Genomic DNA, 23734 nt, shown 5'->3' on the forward strand with positions numbered 1-23734 from the left:
TTATTGGATTGTGGTTTGGTCACGCACCAACTCAAATTAGATTTTCACATTGCTTGAACATGATAAAAAAAATGAGTATATTTGTTTACTGGTTTAAGCCATCAATTTCCTCTCTTCCTTTAATTATATGAAGCCATATAATCCTTTTCATTACACAGTGATGCGACCGATCTATTTGCTACCCTACAGTACTTCTCTGTAATTTCAAGGCACTCAATTTTAACATAATTCATGAAACATTTTTTCCGTATGATTAGAACTGCAGTAAATAGGTCAGAAGCCACCAGTGGTTTTGCTGTTTCAGGCCTTTGATTCACTTATGAAATATTTGAAAGAATAAATGGAATCATATGAAGTGAGGGTGATGTTTGTGATACTGTCAGTCAGATTAATTGATTAGGACTTTTTCAAATTGCATAAATATTTCCAGTCTTGTCAGTAACTTTTTATTATCATAATTTTATATGTATTCAACCCATGAATAAAAAGCAAATCAAGGGTCGAAATGCCACATGTGCTTCTGGTTCAGCTGCATATGGGCCTGTGAGGAAAGGGTACCAACAAGGCTGATGTGTATAACAATTTACACATAAGTATCCACAGTATACATCTTATTTAACTACACTATTATGTTCATCATCTCCCTGTTTTAATATGGAAGTGAGGCCCTCTAAGCATTGGAATTAATCACACTGCATGGGCAGGGCCATTCCCAACATCGAAATGCACTCACTAGATGCTTTTAAATATTTAGTTAATTTTCTTGTAGCAGTTTTTTTACGAGCTTGGGTCCAGCTTGGGTCCTGTAGCCTGGATGACATAAACATTATGATTGAGCCACAGGCTGCAAGAGAATTTTCTCTGCTTAAAGATCTTATTCTTCACAGGTATAATGTACAGGTACAAGGAGATACAGCTCTATATTCCAGTACATCTCTACATACTTGCAGGGTCGGACTGGCCCACCGGGGTACCGGAAGATTCTCTGGTGGGCCCAGACACTTACACCTGCTGGCATACAGGGCTGGCAGCTGCCTTAGGGTCCCCACTGCTCCAGCGGCTCCCAGCCAATGGCGTGTTGCTAATAGGGGCACACTCAGCTGCTATTCTGCCCCTGAGTCAGAGGGGCCCGCCTGATGCCAGCAGAGCAACAGCTGGAGACAGGAGCCTGTCCCCACTACTAAAGAGAAATTAAAATTCATGCTTCCCCACGCCCCTGTGGAGAGGAGTGAATATTCATTTCACTTTAATAGAGGGCAGTGTTAGCCTCAGGCTGAGGCCAACACTGCCCGCAGGAGTGGACATACCGCATGTGATGTACCCCGGAGGTGGGCCTCTGCAGGGCGGCTAACTCTGAGGGCAATCAGTGTGCAGGGAGTGATCCCTGCAATTCCGCTGCCTACAGTAAAAAATGGCAGCCGAGTGTAACTGCAGGGATCTGATGCTGTCCTGCTTCCTGCCCGGCGCTTCCTGTGTGACTCGGCGGCGCAGCTGGATGACATCATTCAGCCCATGGCTGTTTCACAGAGAAAGCTGCCGGCGACAAAGATGCTACTGGGATGTGCTGTGGCTGTGGGGAACATGCGGAGGTGAGTGTTGCTGTGTGTCTGCCTGCCTGTGTGTGCGTGCATGTGTGTGTGTGAGAGTGGTGCGGTGCTGTGTGTGTGCGGTGCTGGGTGTGTCTGTTGGAGAAGGCAATTATGTGGGTGGTGGTGGAGGAGGATGCAATGATGGAGGTGGTGGAATGGGTAATGATGGGGTGGTGGGGGAGAAAGCAATGATGGTTGTGGTGGAAAGGACAATGATGGTGGTGGGGGAGGCAATGATGAGTGTGATGGGGGAGAAGGCAATGATGGAGGAGATGGAGAAGGCAATGATGGGAATGGGGGGTGAAAGCAATGATAGAGGTGGTGGAAAGGGCAATGATGGGGGTGGTGGAGAAGGCAACGATGGGGTGGTGGGGAGAAGGCAATGGTGGTTGTGGTGGAAAGGACAAAAATGGTGATAGTGGGGGAGGCAATGATGGAGGTGGTGGAATGGGCAATGATGGGGTGGTGGTGGGGGGAGGCAATGATGGACGTGTTGGAATGGGCAATGATGGGGTGGTGCAGGAGAAGGCAATAATGGAGGAGATGGTAGAAATGGCAATGATGGAGTGGTGGAGGAGAAGGCAATGACGGGGTAGTGGGGGAGAAGGCAATGATGGTTGTGGTGGAAAGGACAAAGGACAATGATAGTGGGGGGGAGGCAATGATGGAGGTGGTGTAAATGGGCAATGATTGGGTGGTGGGGGAGAAAGCAATGATGGAGGTGGTGGAAAGGGCATTGATAGGGGTGGTGGGGGAGAAGGCAATGATGGAGGTGGCGATAAGGACAATGATGGGGTGGAGGGGGAGAACAATGATGGAGGTGGGGGCTGTATTATACCCTACGAGGGGGGCTGCATTATACTATATGAGGAGGTCTGCATTATACCCTATGAGGGGGGCTACATTATACTATATTGGAGGGCTGCATTATACTATATGAGGGGGCTGCCTTATACTTTATGAGGCAGCTACATTATATTCTGTGGGGGGGCTGCATTTTATTCTGTGAGGGGACTGCATTATTCTCTCAGGGCGCTACATTATTTTCCGGAAGGCTATATTATACTATATGAGGGAGGCTGCATTATGCCCTATAAGGGGGCTACAGTATATTCTATGGGGGGCTGCATTATACCTTATGAGGGGGATGCATTATAATCTGAGGGAGCTACATTGTATTCTGTGGAGGGACTGCATTATACCCTATTAGTGGGCTACATTATATTCTATGGGGGCTGCATTATACCTTATGAGTGGGTTGCATTCTATTTTGTGGGGGGCTGCATCATACCCTATGAGGGGGGCTGCATTATATTCTATAAGGTGGGCTGCATTATATTCTATGAGGAGGGCTACATTATATTCTTGGAAGGGGGCTGCATTATATTTCCATGAGGGAGGCTACATTATATTCTAGTAAGGGGGCTACTTTATATTCTATGAGGGGGCTACCACAATCCCTGCTACATAATTAAGATGTGTACTACCTTATATTATACCCTGGTCTTTATTTCTATATAGCTACATAGTTGGCCCCAAGAATGATTTTCTCTGGTGAGCCCAAGGTGCTCCAGTCTGACGCTGCATATTTGTATATTATGCTTAAAGGAAGCTGAAAAAGTAAGTCAGATATTTATTTTCCATAAAGTTAAAAAAAAAATAATGGTTCAAAAACAATTGTAATAATTCCATGCTTAAATACTTTTTTAAATAAAAATCACAAACCAGTAAATAACAGAGACATATTATTCTGGTCTCCTGAGCAAAACATTTTTCCTTCAGTATGAATTAAATTATAAAATTTGCAGCATAAACTCAGGTACAGAGTGGGGCTGAAATTCAGTCCTGGCATCACACAGGCCCATGAACCCGATGGTATATATTACTAATAGTACCCTGGATGGAGGAAAGGAGGATTTACTACAATACAAATATTTCTAATGATCCCCGGGGTAAGTGACGGAGTCAGCGATTTTGTGCTCCAACACAATTCTTAATAGTATGGGTATCTTTAGTACACCAATTCTGTTTCCAACATAGCAGACAAGGCAGCCCATGACCAGACAGGCCCTTCTGACATTTGCCAGAATTGCCAGATGGCCAGTCCAGCCCTGCATATACTGTAGCTACTTATCTCCATTTTGAGGTATGTTCAAACATGGTTGGTTTTTTGGTGTTCTTTCCTGCTATTACAGGAAAGTATATCATGTGTGCAATGTGTATATAAGTGTAACTTTGTGCAAATAATAGGTACATGTGCGATTACTATGTATGTACATGAATATGTAATGTTTATTCTTTATATGTATATATGGTGTGCCATGCCATAAAGATTTTTGTGCATGTGTGGACTACCTTATATATGTGAATGCAAAATGTATCACCAAGGTCTGTGACAAGAACAAGGGGGCATTCTCTTCGTTTGGAGGAAAGACAATTTCTGCACCAGCATAGAAGAGGGTTCTTCACGGTAAGAGCAGTGAGGCTCTGGAATTCTCTTCCTGAGGAAGTGGTGATGACCGACTCACTGAATGAATTTATGAAAAGAATGGATGCTTTTCTTGTGAGTAACAGTATAGAAGGTTACGAATAACAGAATATTATAGGTAGATGGTTGACCCAGCTTAGGGGAAGGAATTTTTTTCCCTATGGAGAAAATTTGCTTCTACGTCTAATCATAGACATATATGATAATGCCCAGTATCAGAGAACGAGACAAGGCGGTGACCATGGTCCAAAAACGCCTTGTGCATGGATTACCACTCCATATGCTAATCTTAAAAAGGAGAAAACGGAGTAACGGATACAAAATATATGCAAAAGTATAAATTTTATTAGTACTCACATCAAGTGCTGACAAGTATACAAGTTGACTAAAATAGGGGGGATAAGCCCCAATGATACAACAATCAGGACAGACAAGGACAGGGTAAATAAAATGATACCAGTGCTCGAAATCTACATGGCACAACGTTCAGTCAGCCCATGGGCATTGCACATAACAGACATATGTCTAATGGTAAAAGATAGTCAAATTTGACTATCTTTTACCATTAGACATATGTCTGTTATGTGCAATGCCCATGGGCTGACTGAACGTTGTGCCATGTAGATTTCGAGCACTGGTATCATTTTATTTACCCTGTCCTTGTCTGTCCTGATTGTTGTATCATTGGGGCTTATCCCCCCTATTTTAGTCAACTTGTATACTTGTCAGCACTTGATGTGAGTACTAATAAAATTTTTACTTTTGCATATATTTTGTATCCGTTACTCCGTTTTCTCCTTTTTAAGTCTAATCATAGACGTTGCAACAAGGTGGAACTCCACCCTGCACATGGTTGAGAGGCTGTGCGAACAGAGGCAGGCTATAATGCATTTGTGGGAGGATACACGGGCAGGCAGTTTGAGGGAAGACGTGGAATTGTCAGGTGTGCAGTGGTCAAAGCTGAAAGACCTCTGTAAAGTCCTTCAGTGTTTTGAGGAATGCACACGGCTGGTAAGCGCAGACGACGCCATCATAAGCATGAGCATACAACTTATGCGTCTGCTCATGCAAACTTTGACGCACATTAAGGATCAGGCATCTGCAGCAGAGGAGGAGGAAGTGGAGGAGGGAAGCCTTGATGACAGTCAGCCATTGTCAGCGAGGGCAATTGACCTGGACGAAGTGGAGGAAGAAGAGGAGGAGGAGGATGGGAGATGATTATTTTGGGGAGGAGGATGCTTCTCAGGGGCCAAGAGATAATGTTGGCATGCCAAGGTCAGGTACAGGGTTTGTGCGTGACTGGAGGGATGTTGATTTCCATGAAAGTGCTCCTCCACCCACCACTGGCAGTGCATCATTGGCACCTGGAACATTGGCCCACATGTGTGATTATGCCTTGCGGATCCTAAAAAGGGACTCCCACATTGCCAAAATGATGAAGGATGATGACTACTGGTTGGCCAGTATCCTGGATCCACGCTATAAAGGCAAATTACAAACATCATGCCACAGGAGAACCTAGAGATAATATTGGCGAACAAACAAGCAACTCTGGCAAACCGTTTGTTGGAGGCATTCCCAGCACACAGTACCGGTGCTGGTTCTCCCACAAGCTGTAGAGGCCAAATTGGAAGAGGTGTTCGTGGTGCACACAGCCAAAGAGGTGTTGGAGACAGGGGTTTCATGACCATGTTGTGGACTGATTTTTCAAGTACCGCTCACACGACTGCTAATACTGAATCGATTGCAAGTGACAGGAGACAGCAGTTGTCAACTATGGTTACAAACTACTTCTCCCATATCGATGTTCTCCCTTACAGGTCATTCCCCTTTGCCTATTGGGCCTGTAAACTGGACACCTGGCCTGAATTGGCAAAATATGCCTTACAGGGGCTCGCTTGCCCTGCTGCTAGTGTGTTATCTGAAAGAGTCTTCAGTGCTGCTGGATCCACCCTGACAGAAAAAAGGACCCGTCTGTCAACCCAAAATGATGATGATCTAACCTTCATTAAAATGAAACATGCATGGGTTTCCAAGGAATTTGTCCCTCCTTCCCCTGATGACACATAGGTGGCAATAAAAATGGCTCGCTTTTGTTCTCCTGTTCCTCATACTTCTCCACTTCCTCCAATTGCAGCTGCTGAATGTACAGCCTAGACATCAAAATATTACATTTTTTCAACCTCCCTAACTGGGCTGCCCCCCCCATGGCCGTGGTCACCACCTGGCACACCCGGGAAAGTGCCGTTGCCCTGAACAGGTGGGTGGGCCCACTCACCGTCAGACACACCGGCATACTATGAGGGTCCCTGTGCCAGTATTGTCGCCCACGAGTGGCCCCCCTGCTTGCTCAGGGCCCAAGTACTTGCAAGACTTACCTCTCCCTACTCCACCGCTGTGTTGTCTGGCCAGTTAAATCCTTCACAGGGACAGGCACTACAACTTTGCAGAACTGATCAATGATGGTTAAAACTTAGCTTTGGCAAGTCCTGCTGGGCTCTACCTTCAGATGATCAACGGCTACCATTTGTAATGGACGTCGACTCACAATTGGATGCAGGGGTGCTTTATGATCAGCTTTCACAGTTTTCCTAGTCACAGACGTGTGACATTCCTGCCACCATTTTGCAATGTCTCCTCTCATGGCAATCCAAAAGAATCACCTACGGCCTGTTGCTTCTGTCTTTTGCACTCCAAAGTGAACAGACAGGTCATGATAGGCAGTGAGGACCATGTGTACATTTCTCCCTGTGATCACAATTTGATGGAGACAAGAAACAGTGATGGGATCCACGCTACTGCTATACAGCAACCTTTTATTCACAAACAACCGTTTTCGCAGTCTCCACAGACAAATTAATTGAGGGTCAGCATCGCCTCTGTGAATCCTCCCGGGAGGTTTTCCCATGATTAGTAATTTATAAAATTTCTGCAATCACTCCTCTTTCCGTCTGGAGTTGTATCCATCTTGTTTCCTATAGTGGACAGTCTGCACTGGCTTACTGACACTGAAATATATACGAATATTTAAAAGTACCCCAACACTGTATACTGTTGTACGCTTCGAATCCATTTCCCTTTTTCTAATTTTTATATTCTGGTGTAATCCGTACTGAGCCTGTGAGAGTTTGTGTCTGACTCTTTTAAACTATAGGGAGATTTAAAATGACACCAACACTGTCTGTAGCTGTATGCTTGTAATATATTACCCTTTTTGTACTTTTTATATTCTTGTCTAATCCCTACTGAGCCTGTGAGTGTATTTTTCTGACTCCGGATATATAGACGGATATTTCCATTTACCCCTGGACTGGATACATCTTGTATCTGCTGATAAAGTACCTTTTTTCAACATGTTTGAGAATGGTTAAATCCATACTGACTGAGTGAGCGGGTGTGGTTGATTCATAAAATCTGGTGGTTGGAAAAAATAATGGAAAGAAAAAACTTGGGTTAATATGGTGGTGGTCCACCGTTTGCGGCGATTACAGCCTCAATTATCCGAGGTATGGATTCATACAAGGTGTGAATTTTTTCCAAAGGAATTGTAGCCCATTCTTCAGTTAAAACATCCTCCAGTTCTTTGAGCGACAATGGTGGTGGAAATCGATGTCTAACTTGAATCGATAAAATCTGCCATAAATGATGAATAATGTGGAGGTCTGGAGACTGTGGGGGACAGATGAGATGCTCAACTTCATTACAGTGTTATTCATGCCATATTTTAACGATTCGAGCTGTATGAATTGGTGCATTATCATCCTGAAAGATGGCGTTCCCCTCCGGGAACAGTGCTTGATCCATAGGATGCACTTGGTTGCCCAAAATGCCTAAATAATCGCGGCTGTTACTTCTTCAATGAAGGGATATCATTGGTCCGGTGTATCTCAACAAAATAGCACCCCAGATCATCACTGAACATCCGCCACATTTTACGGTTGGGAGAAGGCAGTCTGGATGGAATGCTTCTTTAGGCTGTCTCCAAACGTACACTCGGCCTGAGGTCAGAAATTCAGAAATAGAGTAAATGATGATTCATCCTAGAATATAAAATGTTTTCACAGTTCGACAGACCTATTCTGGAGGTTTCTACACCACTCTAAACGCATGGAAACATTTGTCATTGAGAGAAGCGTTTTTACAATTCCAGCTCTTCCGTGGGATCCATATTTGTGCAGCTCGCGACAAACTTTTTTCGTGGAAACTGTGCTCTGTAGGTGTTCATTGAGCTCTGCATTGATTTTCCAAGCAGTGGTCTTGCGATCCTCTTTCCAAATTTGCTTTACTGTCCGACAGTAACTCTCTCAGACAACTTCGACTTTTGGCCGGACCTGTGCTTTGCTGCGAACGTTTTTCCTTCTCTTTCAAATGCAGTCATTACTTTGGAGACAGTACTGCTTGACACACCAAGCATATGGTCACTTTCTGCTACACTAGCGCCTGCCATACCAGCATCAACAATTTGGGCTCTTGGAAAATCAGAGAGGTCTGTCATTGGTAGCAGGTTTTCCTCAATGTTCTTAGAATTATGCAAAACCGACAGTTAATTTACATAGACATATCACATGACACAAATAATCAACTACAAAACATTAACATATGTCACGGTGTGCATGTCTATAACATGTTTGAAAATAATGATAACAACACGTTACGTGTTTGGTTGCATTATTTTGTCCAACACCAGTACATACGGAGTGTGTATAAAAGTCCTCCCTGCCGACCGCCAATTTTCTTCTGCTCATCTTTACAGTTGGGAGAGGTTGCTGACGCTGTTTATGATTTGGGAGACACTTAGGCCTGTAAACAGAAGTTGCTATGTGTTTGCGTTGTGTTCTGTTAGTGTGCAGTGACAGGGGAGGATTTTCTTGTGTGCAGCAGTTCTAGTTATTAGGCTGCCTGCCAGAGACAGGGACCATTTTCTTGTGTATAGCAGCACTGATTATTAGCCTGCCTTATAGCAGTATTGCTGTGTGAACACAGCTGTGCAGACTGCTTTTACACAGCACTCCTTCTTTTATTCTGTTTTCCTGCATTGAACGAACGTTCATTATTTCACACACCATGTAGAGCTGTACGCTCCTCACACACTACCGTGTACCGGATGGTATCAAGGAGAAATACATGCTGACTATCTGTATGAGACTACGGAAATATATAGGGAGATAAACATTTTTGATTACACTATATACACCTGGTATTTGATGATACAGTATCTTTGTTCTAAATTTTTTCTTACGGTATAATATATACTCAGTGAGCGTGTGTACTTTACTCATTCAATATATACGGAGAAAAACATTTTACCCTATACTCTATACACCTCCTATCTTGTGATACAGTACCTTTGTTGGACATGTTGTCTTACGGTCACATCCTTACTGGGTGACTGTCTGAGGGGGACTACGGAAATATATACGGAGATTTACAATGACCCCTAAACTGCATAAAGCTGTACGCTTCTGATACAGTACCATATATCTGCTGGTATTTTGGGTCCATTTTTACAAAAAATAGGAAGTATGGTGTAAGAGGCTGCGGACGTGGGCGTGGGTGGCTAGCTGGTACTGATGGTGGTGGTGCATCTGCTGGTAGTGCCAAAAGTACAATACCAGGTAAGGCAGGAGGGGTTAAGACTGCGGCATGGTCTTGCTCCTGAAGGCCTGGAAGGCTCCCTTTTCTCGGAGTAGGTAAAGCGCTTTTAAAGCCGGAGCATCAGGAACAGGTTTTGGCTTACATTGCCAAAACAGCCTCCAGCTCTATCGCCTCCTCTTCTGAAGTTGCAAAAAATGCAAGCACTGAGTTGTCAGTGCAGGCTTCTGGTCAGGAACAACCCCTTTCCTTATGCCCTGCACCTCCACCATAAGTGAAGAATGCAGCAGGCCACACTTCAGATCACTCCATAGATCTGTTTTCACATACCATGCCTGGGTTATCAAGTGAAATCCTGAATACCCCAGTCCAACATGAATCAGAGATGGTGCACTGATGCACAGCCACTGGTAGATGATTCTGCTGGTACATTCACCAACAGCACTACATTCCCCTCGCACTACAGAGCTAGAATCTGACTCTGATGAAACTTAGGTGCCCCTTCCCGCATACTATAGCACCTTACACAGTGACACAGAGGAAGGTGCTGATGAAAGTGCCGGTTCCCTGAGCAGGTGGGGGGGCATACTCGTAGGCGATGGTACTGGCACAGGGCCCCTCATAGTACGCAAAAGTGTCTCTGCCAGTGGAAGGGCCCACTCACCGTCAGACACACTGGCGTACTATGAGGGGCCCTGTGTAAGTGCCGTCGCCCACGAGTGGGCCCCCCCTGCTTGCTAAGGGCTACAGCACTTGCAATACTTACCTCTCCCTGCTCCACTGCCGTGAAGTCTTCCGCATTTCATAACAGTAACATTGAGGTCAGAGAGTGCAATGACATCACATCTGTATGCCCTCTGCCTGAACAGTCCAAGTGCAGAAAGCTGGAAGATGTTGACGCTGAGGAGTCCAGAGTAGAGCATTGCCCAGTGAGGAGAGGTATTTAATTTTTTTAAAGGTTGGGATCAATTTTTGGGGATCACTATACACTGGAGAATGAGATATGGGGCCCATCATACACTGGAGCATCATCCATGGGGCCCAACATATACTGTAAAATTCTAAATGGGGCAGATCAGACACTGGAGCAGCATCTATGGGGCCCATTATATATGGAGCATTATTTGGGCCCATAAGACAGTGGAGCATCATCCATGGTGACCAACATATACTGTAGCACCATGTGGAGCTCATCATATACTGTATGGAACATAATATGGGACCAATTATTCTGTATGGAGAAATATATGGGGCTCATTATTCTGTATGGTGCACTATGTAGTGGCCATAATACTGTATGGAGTAATATACTGTCCGTTTTTTAGCTATTGTTGAATTTAACCCCTTCACTACCAAGGGTGGTTTGCACGTTAACTCCCTGGCCAATTTTTACAATTCTGACTACTGTCCATTTATGAGGTAATAACTCTGAAATGCTTCAATGGATCTCGGTGATTCTGACAAGGTTTTCTTGTGACATATTGTACTTCATGTTAGTGGTAAAATTTCATTCGAATAACTTGTTTATTTGTGAAAAAAACAGAAATTTGGCAAAAATTTAGAATTCGCAATTTTCCAAATTTGAATTTTTATGCTCTTAAATCACAGAGATACGGCACACAAAAAACTTAATAAATAACATTTCCCACATATTTACTTTACATCAGCACAATTTTGGAAACAAAATTTTTTTTTGTTAGGAAGTTATAAGGGTTTAAATTTGACCAGCGATTTCTCACTTTTGCAACACCATTTTATATTTACGGACCACATCACATTTGAAGCCACTTTGAGAGGTCTATATGATAGAAAATACCCAAAAGTGACACCATTCTTAAAAATGCACCCCTTAAGGTGCTCTAAACCACATTCAAGAAGTTTATTAACCCTTCAGGTGCTTCACAGGAATTTTTTGAATATTTAAAAAAGAATGAACATTTAACTTTTTTTCACAAAAAAAATACTTCAGGTTCAATTTTTTTTATTTTACCAAGGGTAACAGGAGAAATTGGACTGCAAAAGTTATTGTGCAATTTGTCATGAGTACGCTGATACCTGACATGTGGGGAGGAACCACTGTTTTGGTGCATGACAGAGCTCAGAAGGGAAGGAGCGCCGTTTGACTTTTTCAATGCAAAATTGGCTGGAATTCAGATCGGACGCCATGTCACGTTTGAAGAGCCCCTGAAACCTAAACAGTGGAAACCCCCCACAAGTGACTCCATTTTGGAAACTAGACCCCCCAAGGAACTTATCTAGATGTGTGGTGAGAACTTTGAACCCCCAAGGGCTTCACAGAAGTTTATAACGTACAGTCGTACAATTAAAAAATCATATTTTTTCCACAAAAATTATCTTTTCACCCTCAATTCTTATTTTTCCAAGGGTAACAGGACCATAAAAGTTATTTTGCAATTTGTCCTAAGTGCGCTGATACCCCATATGTGGGTGTAAATGACTATTTGGGTGCATGGCAGAGCTCGGAAGGGAAGCAGCGTCATTTGATATTTTTGGCTTTAATTGAGATCGGACACCATGTCGCGTTTGGAAAGCCCCTGATGTACCAAAACAGTGGAAACCCCCCACAATTGACAACATTTTGGAAACTAGACCCCCAAGGAACTTATCTAGATGTGTAGTGAGCACTTTGAACCCCCCAGTGCTTCACAGAAGTTTATAATGTCCGGGCGTGACAATAAAAAAATTGTATTTTTTCCACAAACATGATCATTTAGTCCCCAATTTTTTTATTTTCCCAAAGGTACAAGAAGAAATTGGACCCCAAAAAGTTGGTGTCTAATTTGTCCTGAGTACGTTGATACCTCATATGTGGGAGAAAACTACTGTATGGGGACACGTCGGGGCTCGGAAGGGAAGGAGTGACGTTTTGGAATGCAGACTTTGATGGAATGGTCTGTGGGTGTCATGTGCGTTTGGAAAGTTTCTGATGTGCCTAAACTATTCAAACTCCCCACAAGTGACCTCATTTTGGAAACTAGACCCCCACGGAACTTATCTCGATGTGTGGTGAGCACTTTGAATCCCCAAGTGCTTCACAGAAGTTTATAACACCCGGGTGTGAAAATAAAAAAATCATATTTTTTTCCACAAAAATGATGTTTTTGCCCCCCAATTTTTATTTTCCTAAGGGCAACAGGAGAAATTGGACCCCAAAAGTTGTTTGCAATTTGTCCTGAGTAGGCTGATACCTCATATATGGGGGTAAAACACTGTTTGGGCGCAAGGCAGAGCTTGGAAGGGAAGGAGCACCATTTGACTTTTTCAACGCAGAATTGGCTGGAATTGAGATCAGATGCCATGTTGCATTTGGAAAGCACCTGATGTGCCCAAACAGTGAAAACCCACCAATTCTAACTCCAACCCTAACCCCAACACACCCCTAACCCTAATCTCAGCCCTAACCCTAGCCCTAGCCCTAGCCCTAACCCTAGCCCTAACCCTAGCCCTAGCCCTAACCCTAACCCTAGCCCTAACCCTAGCCCTAACTCTAACCCTAACCCTAATGGGAAAATGGAAATAAATACATTTTTTTAATTTTATTATTTTTCCCTAACTAAGGCGGTGATAACGGGGGTTTGAGTTACTATTTATGGCGGTTTTTATATTTGGCTGCTGTCACACGCTAAAAGATGTTTTTTATTGTAAAAATAGTTTTTGCATCACCACATATTGAGAGCTATAATTTTTCCATATTTTGACCCACCGAGTCATGTCAGGTCTTATTTTTTGCAGGACGAGTTGACGTTTTTATTGGTATCATTTTCGGGCACGTGACATCTTTTGATCGCTTTTTATTCCGATTTTTGGGGTGCAGAATGAACAAAAACCAGCGTTTCATGAATTTCTTTTGGGGGGTGCGCTTACATCGTTCTGCGTGCAGTAAAATTGATGAAGCTGTTTTATTCTTCGGGTCAGTACGGTTACAGCGATACCTCATTTTTGTCATTTTTTAATGTTTTATCGCTTTTATGCAATGAAAACAATTTTATATAAAAATAATTATTTTTGCATTGCTTTATTCTGCGAGCTATAACTTTTATATTTTTTCGCTGATGACGCTGTGTGACAGCTCGATTTTTGTGGGACAAAATGACATTTTCATCGGTACCATGAATATTTATATGTGTCTTTTTGATCGTGCGTTGTTGCACTTTTTTTTCGGCGGTATGATAATAAATCATTATTTTTTGCTTCGTTTTTTATTTTTATTTTTTAAGGGGTTTGCTAAAGGGGTTAACTAATGGGACAGTTTTATAAGGCGGGTCGTTACAAACGCGGCGATTCCAAATATGTGTACTTTTTTTTTTATTTCCAAAAAATGAATTTATTAGGGAATATTTTTTTTTAAAATTTATTTAGCGATTTTTATAAAATTATTTTTACACATTTTTTTAACTTTATTAGGTTATCCCAGGGGGGACATCACTGTCCTGTGACAGATCACTGATCTGTCACATCACAGATCAGCGATCTGTCACAGACATAGACGCAGACTTCCTCATGCCTGCGCTTTGCAGGCACTGAGGAAGTCAGCTCCCTGCAGGCCCCCGAAGGTCCCCGTCGCCAACTTCGATTCGGGGACCTGCAGGGATGGAACCCCCCACATCAGCGCTGCACATTGCGCTGCTGTGGGGGGCTCAGGGAAACACGGAGGGAGCTCCCTCCCTGCCGATGCTTCCCTTTAACCCCCGATACACCGCGATCGTGTTTGATCGTGGTGTGGAAGGGGTTATCGTGTCGGGGCGGTCCGTGACCGCCCCTGACACATTGTGCCGGGTTTCAGATGTGATAATCAGCTGACACCCGTCCGCGATCAGCGGTGCTCACCACATGGGCGCCGCTGATCGCTATGACGTAATATTCCGTCCATGGGACTTAGGCCCCAAGTCACATGGACGGAATATTACGTCCATTGTAGGAAAGGGGTTAAAATAGATATCAGTCATGTCATGTAAGGTGAAGTATTTTTCATTGTACTATACCACTATTTCTCTGCCGTATCGGAGCATCATGAATTGTGTTATGTGATAAAGTGGCCCACTGACAACTCTTTGGCCGGGGGCACACGAAAACCTGGAGCCAGCCCTACCCCCCCACAACTTTAGCAAAATAACTCCCAGTTTTCAATGCGTAATTATAAAGTAAATTAAGGTTGCCAAGCTTAAGTAATAAGAATTGATATTGTTGGCATTGAAATGGGCACTGTAGGTGTGTTTACTGTCCTCCAGTCCCTGATGACTTCGCTTCCCCATTGACTTGCATTAGGTTTCGTGTTTCAGTCGGACCCCGACTTTTCACTATAGTTGGCCGATTTCATTCTACTCGACTTTTGAGAAAGTCGGGTTTCATGAAACCCGACTCGACCTAAAAAAGGCAAAGTCGCTCATCTCTAATAATATTTTAGTTTTGTGAGACATAACTGTATAAATAAAATATACACAAATTAACACATCATACATGCATATAAACAGTTCATTGGAGAGATTTCTGTATTGCCCTCTGATATACTTGTACATATATATTAAGTCTCCCCTAAGTCTTCTCTTTTCTAGACTAAATAGACCTAATTTTGATAACCTTTCTGGGTATTGTAGTGAACCAATTCCAAGGGCATCATCTCTAATGAGATCAGTTTGGCAATGTAGCCGTTCAAAGCCAGTGTACGCGGATGACATGATGAGTACTTTCTTGTCCTACTCAGAGTGTCTAGTAGGGTGAGCTGGAATTGAGAGCTGCATAGGGGGGAATTAGCAGTGGACAGTAAGGACTGAGAGAGGGTTGGTGATGGTGGTGTTGGTGATGGCCTTGATTCAGTCTTTTTTTCCAAAAACATTGTGATTCCCCGACTGCTTTAGCCTTGCTACGACACCTCAACATTTCTTGCTGGTGGTGTGCTTATCGGTGGCCTTTCAGTGGGGGAAGCAATGTAGTGTTGCTGGCTACCTTCAGTCGGAGCAGTTGCACATGTGCTACCTGAGGTTTTGTAGTCTGTCCACGCTTGCAAGTGCATGGTGGTTAAATGTCTAAGCATGTAACTGGTGTTTAAATTTCGGAGATTTTTACCTCAGCTAAAGGTCCTTCCGCACTTCTTACAGATAACCTTTGCCTCATCAATAGGATTTTGGTCAAAAAAGTGCCACACCGCACTCTTCCTGCTATGGTATAAATTTTCAGGGCTTCCACGGTGTGCAAATTTGACCATCTGGCCAAGCTGTCCTGCAACTCTTTTTGATTTTTTAACAAGTTTTGGTACAGCTACAGGCCTTCCAGATAACCGCTGCTGCAATGTTGATGCCTGCTACGGATCCTTCTCCTCTTCCGAGCTATTGCCAGCGGCACCCTCTTCCCCCAATGGATGCCAATCCGGGTCAACAACTGGGTCATCCATCACCTCTTCTTCAATGTCATCTGTACCTTTCTCTGTGTCACCGTGTAAGGTGGTATAGTATGCAGGAAGGGGCACCTGAGTTTCATCTGGGTCTGATTCTGGCTCACTAGACTGCAAGGCAAATGTATTGCTCTTGGTCAATGTACCAGTAGAATCATCTAACAGTGGCTGTGCATGTTGGACTGGGGAATTCAGGATTTGACTTGATAATCCAGGCATGGTATGTGAAAACAGCTCCATGGAGTAATTTGAAGTGTGGCCTGCCGCATCCTTCATTTTTGGTGTGGGTGAAGGACACAAGGAAAGGTGTTGTTCCTGACCAGAAGCCTGCACTGACGACTCAGTACTTGCGATTTTGAAACTTCAGAAGAGGAGGCAATAGAGCTGGAGGCTGTTTCGGCAATGTAAGCCAAAACCGGTTCCTGATGCTCCGCCTTTAAAAGCGGTTTACCTACTCCCAGAAAAGGGAACCTTAAAGGCCTTCTTGTGCCAGATGATGATGCAGGCTCAACACCTCCTGCCTTAGCTGCTATTGTGCTTTTGACATAACCAGCAGATGCCCCACCACCACCATCAGTACCAGCTGTGCCCTCCGCCAACGTACGCAGCCTCTTCCACCAGATTTCCTCATGTTTGGGAAAATGTACCAAAAATACCAGCAGAGATATGGTACTGTATGAGAAGCAGGCAGCTCTATACGGTGTATGTATGGAAAATTGTAATTATCCATCTATTTTTTAACGGAGTCGCACACAGACGCTGTCTCTGTATCGATTTGGCCGTAATAAAACAGCAGATATGGGATACTGTTGGACAAGTGGACAGCTCTATACAGTGTATGTATGGAAAATTTTAAGTATCCGTCTATTTTTTAACAGAGTCACATACAGACGCTGCCTCTGTATCGATTTGACCGTAATCAAACAGCAAATATGGGATACTGTTTGACAAGCGGACAGCTCTATACGGTGTCTGTATGGAAAATTTTAATTATCCGTCTATTTTTTAACGGAGTCACACACAGACGCTGTGTCTGTATCGATTTTACCGTAATCAAACAGAAGATATAGGATACTGTTTGACAAGTGGACAGCTCTATATGGTGTATGGAAAAATTTAAATTTCCGTATATGTATTTACGGAGTCTCACATATGCACATGCTGTCTCTGTATAGATTTGACCGCAATACAAACAGCAGATCTTCAATACTGTTTGATAAGTGGACAGCTCTATACGGTGTATGTATGGAAAAATTAAAATCTCTGTCTATCTTTGTACGGAGTCACACACAGATAGCATGTATTTGTCCGTGATACCAGCCGGTACACGGTAGTGTGTGAGGAGCGTACACCTCTATATGGTGTGTGAAAAAATGAACACTCGCTAACTGCAGAAAAAAGGAATAAAAGTATTTTTGCTTTGAAAAAAGAAGTCTGCACAGCAGTGTGCACACAGCAATGCAGCTATCAGGTAGCCTTATAAGGCAGCCTAATAGCCACCAGCGCTGCTGCACACAAAAATATCATCCCCTGTCACTGCACACTAACTGTTGTGTTGTACAGCGAAAATCGCTATCAGCAGAAGCGCAGTTGTATTTTCTTGCTGCCTAAACACTCTCCCTATTGAGAATGAGCAGCAGCAACCTCTCCCTATGCTAAGACCGGCAGAAGTAAGATGGCAGTCAGCGTTCAGGGCTTTTATAGCCACTGTGATGCCACACAAAGCCAGCCAATCACTGCATTGCCCATATATAAGATGGTGGTGGCCGCTGCCTATGTCATCGCATTGCCCACAGTGTGCGTCATTGATCATTGGCTGAGAAAAGGCGCTGGAAGCATGATGGGAAACGCTACTTTGGCGCGCGAGTCGGCGATCTCATGGCCGACCTCACGCTATGGTCGGGTTTCATTCGGCAAAACCCGACTTCACCAAAAGTCGGCGACTTTTGAATTTGACCAACCCGTTTTGCTCAACTCTAAATATTATTAAAAAGTTAATTTATTTCACTTCTTCATTACAAAAAAAGTATATTATATAAAGTCATGACAGAGTGATCTATTTCACGTGTTTATTTCTGTTAATATTGATGATTATGGCTTACAGCCAATGAAAACCCAAAAGTCATTATCTCAGTAAATTAGAATACTCTATAACACCAGCTTGAAAAAAATGATTTTAAAATCCGAAATGTTGGCCTACTGAAATATATGTTCAGTAAATGCACGCAATACTTGGTTGAGGCTCCTTTGGCATCAATTAATGCATCCATGCGGCGTGGCATGGAGGCGATCAGCCTGTGGCACCACTGAGGAGTTATGGAAACCCAGGTTGCTTTGATAGCAGCATTCAGCTCGTCTGCATTGTTGGGTCCGGTATCTCTCATCTTCCTCTTGACAATACCTCACAGATTCTCTATGGAGTTAAGGTCAGACGGGTTTGCTGGCCAATCAAGCACAGTGATACTGTTATTTTTAAACCAGGTATTGATACTTTTGGCAGTGTAAACAGGTGCCAAGTCCTGCTGTAGAATGAAGTTTCCATCTCCAAAAAACTTTCGGCAGAGGGAAGTATGAAGTGCTCTAAAATTTCCTGGTGGACGGTTGCGCTGACTTTGGTCTTGGCAAAACACAGTGGACCTACACCAGCAGATGACATGGCTCCCCAAACCATAACTGATTGCGGAAACTTCACACTAGACCTCAAGCAGCTTAGATTGGGTGCTTCTCCACTTTTCCTCCAGACTCTGGGACCTTGCCTTCCAAATGAAATACAAAATTTATTTTAATCTGAAACAACACCTTGGACCACTGAGCAACAGTCCAGTTCTTTTTCTCCTTGGCCCAGGTAAGACGCTTCTGGCATTGTCTATTGGTCATGAGTGGCAAGGAATGTGACACTTGTAGCTCATGTCCTGGATACATCTGTGTGTTGTGGCTCTTAAAACAATGAATCCAACAGCAGTCCACTCCTTGTGAATCTCCACCAAATTTTTGAATGGTCTTTTGCTAACAATCTTTTCAAGGCTGCGATAATGCCAGTTGATTGTGCACCTTTTTCTACTACACGTTTTACTTCCACTCAACTTTCCATTAATATGCTTGGATACAGCACTCTGTGAACTGTCAGCTTCTTTAGCAATGACCTTACCCTCCTTGTAGAGTGTGTCAATGACTGTTTTCTGGATATCTGTCAAGTCAGCAGTCTTCGCTATGATTGTGGAGCCTACTGAAACAGAATAAGGGACCTTTTTAAATGCTTAGGAAGCCTTTGCAGGTGTTTTTTGATAATTATTCTAATTTACTGAGATAATGACTCTTGGGTTTCCATTGGTTGTTGTAAGCCATAATATCAACATTAGCAGAAATAAACACCTTGAAATAGATCACTCTGTTTGCAAGGACTCTATGTAATATATGAGTTTCACTTTTTGTATTGAAGAACTGAAATAATTTAACTTTTTGATGATATTCTAATTTTATGAGAGGCACCTGTATATATATATAAAAATATGTGTCCCAGACACATGTGCAGGCTGAGTCCCTACACTGCTTGTTTCTGACTCTGAATCAAATGAAGACAATATCATAGTAAAAACAGAAAATCATCTGCAGCTGTGGAAAGTTCGAGGATTTTTGACTATGCAAATAATTATCACCTCCTGTTAGGGGAAGATACAGAAGATCAGATCTCCTGTCTCCAGTACAGAAGATCTGATGTATTCTGCATTACTATATGACTTTAGACAGCAATTGCATCAGGTTTCCATTACCCGTGTTCAACTGTCAAGCAGAAAAATAGATGTGATGCATTTGACATCATCACACATGTCTTCCCAATTCATTTCCCTGTCTTAGATTTTGCTAACACATACTGTATTAATAGGCTATAACAGACTGGATGGAAGATTTTTGATTATATTTTTCATCTTCTATCCTTCTATGCATTGGTGAGTAGTTACAATTCAAGGTCATAATTACTGTTCAAATACAATGTGTTGTTGAATTTAATCACTTAGACCCCTGACATTTTAAACATGTTTATGTCCTTTCTGAAGAACCATTTTAAAGATAACCTGTCAGTACAATTTTCTAATGTAAAGATAAGACTGTAATGGCACTGTAATACTGATTTAACTGATACCTTTGGTGAAGAAATTCGCTTATTTGTTCTTCCTTAATCACCGTTTGAAGTTTTCTGTAAATTGGATTTTGGTGCACAAAGGATGGACTGTGCACTAGGTCTTCTCCTCCCTGTCTTTGATTCCTCAACCCTTTTGCTTGCCTCCTGTGTTTGAAGAGGAGATGGCAATCAGAAGAGGCAGGTCACTGAAAATGCAGTGACCTGTTATTTAAATACCAGAGTTAGATGGAGAGGCCGGGAGCACAGACAAGTAGAAGACTCCTTGCACAGTCCAGCCCCTTTGCACCAGAAACTACTTAGGAGAAAACTTCAAATGGTGATTAAAAAAGAAGAACAAAGTGGATTTCTTCAGCAAGGGTATCAATGTAACCATAATTACAGCACTATTACAGCAGCGGCGGATATACCGCTGGTGCAGCTGCACAATGGTAAAGCCAACCGCTGGTGCAGTCGTTGCAGCTGCACAGGGGCCTCAGGAGGGAGAGGGCCTGATCAGTTGCTCAGACTTCATGATCCATCCTAGAGCTGTCAGTTGCATCAAAACTAAATGGAGATGATGGCGATACCTGAGTCATTTGCAGAAAGAAGGGGTGGGACCCTCTGCTGCACTCTGCAAAAGACTCCTGACAAGGCCTCCTTCCTTTCCATTTGTCAATCCTGCTGCTGGTTCTGTGATGCTGGAGATTCACAGCACTGTAAGACAGTGGGGCTCACTCTCTCTCCATCTGCAGAACCCCCATGGAGAGGGGTACTCTGTGTGCAGTGGATATCAAGAGGGGCATAATGAACACTGCCACAGCTGGTGAGGGGCCTGTCGACACCAGCCCCTACTTCAGCTGGATGTGCGTCATTCAGCTGAAATGTATTGCAGTGTACAGACCCATGAGGTTTATACGCCACAGTACACGCTGCCGTCTAATCAGAGGTCAGCAGCTGACAGCTTTAGAAGTGGATGCAGCATGGGCGTGCTGGGAAGGTGAGTAGAAGAGTTCATTGTTTTTTTCTGCATATTGAACAACAGCTGGGCCATAGACCAGGATTAGGCCCAGGATTAGGGCCAGATATGAGGATTAGAGCCATATACCAGGATGGGGGACATATACCAAGATGATGGCAATATATCAGGATGGGAACATATACCAGGATGAGGGCATTATACCAGGATGGGGGTAATATGCCAGGATGAGGCCCAGGATGGGGACCATATACCAGGATGAGGGTCATATGCCAGGATGGGGACATATACCAGGATGGGGACCATATACCAGGAAGGGGGACATATCCCTGGATGAGGGCCATATACCAGGATGGGGACATATAACAGGATGAGGGCATTATACCAGGATGGTGGGCAATATACCAGGATGAGGACCAGGATGGGGGTCATATACCATGATGAGCATCATATACCAGGTTGAGGGACATATACCAGGATGGGGACATATAACAGGCTGGGGCTCTGTGCTGGAGCAGGGGATTTATGCTGGGGCAGGTGCAATGTGCTGGGGCTCTGTGTTTGGGCTGGGGTTCTGAGCTGGGGCAGGAGCTTTATGCTGGGGCTTTGGGACAAGATTTGAATCTGAGCATGTGCCGCCCCCAGCCCGGTGGCCATGTTCCTGGAGGCCATGTTCCCGGAGGCCGCCGCAACATGGCAGCAACGGATGTGTGGGGGCCTCCGGGCTTTGACGAAATGCCGGCAAAACCCCCCACGGAGCACAGAGAGCTGCTGCCACTGCACCGGAGCACAGCACGCCACCACCACACCACAAAGCCACGCAGCACCGCCACGGCCACAGGATTTGTAAGTATATTGCGACCATAAGATGCACCCCCATTTTCCCCAAAAATTTTTGGGGCAAAAAGTGTGTCTTATGGTCCGAAAAATACAGTAGGTTTCCATGAGATATATAATGAATGATTTGCATGTGTAGTTTACTGTACATGTATTCAGGATTCTGACAGTGTCTCCCCTGCTGTCATTTCCCATGGTGGCTTACAATTCACCCATTCCCCGAGAACCCACAAACAGACCTGGTGGTGGAGTTGGCATACTCCTGTCCCCACAATGCACTTTCCAGGTCATCCCCCAGTTCCATCACTTTCATTTCCTTCTTTTGAGGTCCACACTTCAGGCTCTTCGGTCCCCTCTCCCTCAGAGTAGCAGTCATATACCGGCCCCCAGGCTCACCCACCCACTTCCTTGATCACTTCTCAGCCTGGCTGCTGCACTTCTTGTCCTCAGAACTACCAACACTTATCCTGGGAGACTTCAACATCCCCATTAACAGCCCCACTTCGAAATCTGCATCCCAGCTTCTATCACTAACCACTTCTCTCAGCCTCTCACAGCTCTCAACCTCTGAGACACACAAAGACGGCAACACCCTTGACCTGGTCCTTATCCAGCTCTGTTCAATCTCCTACCTAAATAACTCACCGCTTCTCCTCTCTGACCACAACATTCTCTCCTTCATGCTCACAAATCCTCCCCTGTTGAGAACTCTCTTGATCTGACTTCTGAGTCGGGGCTCCCTCTGGTGGTTGATGCGGGTAGTGCAGCTGGTTGTGGTGACAGAAGTATATCACCTGAAGACGAAGATTGGAAGTCAGGGGTTACAGACTGGGAGGATTTAAGTGAGCAAGCTTTCTTCAGTTGCTGCTGGTGAATTGGTTTCTCTTCCTGTGCATTGTGAAGTCTGCTTTTTCCCCTACTTGGTCTTGCATCACTCAGGTAAGTTGTTTGCTGGAATCTTTTGCATTTGATATAGTTTTTGCCTTTCTCTGCTTTCTGCTTTGCTTTGTGGGTTCAGCATTATTCCCTGCTGGGAATTGTGCTGGACCCTGCTCATATGTCACAGCTTATGTCATTCTGTTCAGTATTGCTAATTCCCTGGTATATTAGTATCTTTTGCTTTGCTTCCAGTTCACACCAGAATGCTGATCTAGTGGGGGAGAGGTCGTGTGGCCTCAGTGTTTTTGTATATCAGACGTGTTGGATTTTTTAGAGTTTTTGCGTGATTGCAGACAGTATCTTTTCTGTCCTATCCTATCTAGACAGTTTGGGCCCCATCATTTGCTCACTCTATTTTCTGCCTGCATTTGTGTCTCTTCTTGTCTCACCGACAATATATGTTTGGGGGCTATGTATTCCTTTGGGATTCTAGTCTGGGGCAGTTTAGCTTTCCCTTTTCTTGCTTTAGGCTTAGTTAACTCTTTGGCTGTGCGAAGGCGTCTAGGGTTTCGTAGGCACATCCCACGGCTAATGCTAGCTGTGTTGTTCGGTTTAGGGGTCTGCAATTCACTAAGTTGCCAACCTTTCTGGTTTCCTGGTTGCTTAGCGGATTCCCCGGTAATCCTCCTCGGTGACTGAATCATAACAGAATCACCAGCCTGAACTGTAGACTTTAGGGTACTCTAAAGAAGGAAAAAATTGCAAAAAAAAAGTGTCAGAACTTTTTATATATTTTTTCCTCTTTTTCTCTGGGGACCGTGGGAGGATTTTTTCTTTAATGGAG

At 43.9% G+C, this 23734-nt stretch overlaps 1 protein-coding gene across 1 annotated transcript in view; it reads left to right on the plus strand.

Annotated features, from left to right (window-relative positions):
• Nucleotides 1–23734, plus strand: part of VEPH1 (ventricular zone expressed PH domain containing 1) — a 915267-nt gene that overhangs the window by 710648 nt on the left and 180885 nt on the right. The gene's annotated exons all lie outside the window — the stretch shown is intronic.

This window comes from Dendrobates tinctorius, unplaced genomic scaffold (genome assembly GCF_039654945.1).
Source record: "Dendrobates tinctorius isolate UK_male_01 unplaced genomic scaffold, ASM3965494v1 ptg000060l, whole genome shotgun sequence".
Taxonomy (NCBI): Eukaryota; Metazoa; Chordata; class Amphibia; order Anura; family Dendrobatidae; genus Dendrobates; species Dendrobates tinctorius.